The sequence below is a fragment of the Dendropsophus ebraccatus genome, chromosome 6, assembly GCF_027789765.1.
Source record: "Dendropsophus ebraccatus isolate aDenEbr1 chromosome 6, aDenEbr1.pat, whole genome shotgun sequence".
NCBI classification, from domain to species: domain Eukaryota; kingdom Metazoa; phylum Chordata; class Amphibia; order Anura; family Hylidae; genus Dendropsophus; species Dendropsophus ebraccatus.
The window spans coordinates 66,972,654-66,973,909 of record NC_091459.1 but is presented as its reverse complement, the minus strand read 5'-3'; positions in this window follow the sequence as shown (position 1 = coordinate 66,973,909).

Below are 1,256 nucleotides of genomic sequence, written 5' to 3'. Positions count from 1 at the left end.
AATGGTACTACCAGGGGGATGAGGAAGCGAGGTTCTTGGTGGTTAAAAAGCGACAGAAGCATGAGCGGCACAAAGTAAATCATTAGCAGTAAACTGTTACCAGATAGCTGGGGAGAAGGCTTCTCATCATTAGATCTATGCCGCATCCTGGTTTTTAACATGTTCATCCCAGAGCACAGAGCAGACAGATGAAACAGTCCAAAGAGCATGAAGCCATTAACTGCAATATGAGTTATTCGGGGGTGAACTCCATGCTGGGCAAGATTTTCAGGGTTAATGTTATAAAGCAGGAAGTTTATAGGCGTTATAATTGAGTTTTTCACTAGCTGCTCAATGAAGCCTTCTTTCTTGTTCAGAGAAAGTGGCCAATGTCCTGTGTAGTATATAGTGTCAGCCATTATAAATAGGACTGAGCAGAGAACTGCACTAGGCACTGTCCTCATGATGGTAAGAATAGTGGACGTGTGTGAGAACTGGGACCTGCGGCTGCCCCTTTGGACAGCCTGGTATATCAATGGCACAAAAGCAAAACAGAGGAAAGTGGGTCTGTTAAAAAAACCGACCGTCAATACCAGGCCAATAAGATGATGAGACTTTGCTTTACAATTCTTGGTCACAGGGTTCCTTTCACCAGGTGATATAAGGAGCAGGAGAAGAGCAAAGAGTACCCCCTCTACAGCATTGCTGAATGTTCTGGTGTAAAAAAACTGAGTCACTGGAGACATTGCCAGGAGAACCAAAGCCTTCCATGGATTAGAGCCCCAAGCCGCAGCTACTTGAAGCATTGTATAGTCCAGCAGAAAGGAGAGGATTGTTATGATGAGACGAGGAAGGACCAGGAGAATATAGCTGTAATTAAAAGCTGACAAGAAGCTATGTAATATGTTAATAATCCCAAAGGCTGTGCCAGATGTAAGAAGAGGTATGAGCACCCTTCTACATGGGGAGGTCGAGTAAAATTCCCAAGGGCGGTTAATATTCAGATCTAAAATGTCACCTAGCAAAACATTAAAAAAATATTATACATTTATTAAGACTATAAAACTGAAATTCTAAGGTTGGGCTAACAAACTATGATTATATTTAGATTGTAACCACATTCTAATGTGAATTGTGCACAAATGTACAGCCATAGTTTTCCACAAAGGGGCAATCTATTGATGCTTTTTGTGTAGGTTTTGGCAAAAAGTTTTTGCAAGTTTTGGGGGAAAATTTCTTTGTCTTTTCCTGTGTTTTGCCAAGTTGAGAACTTTAGT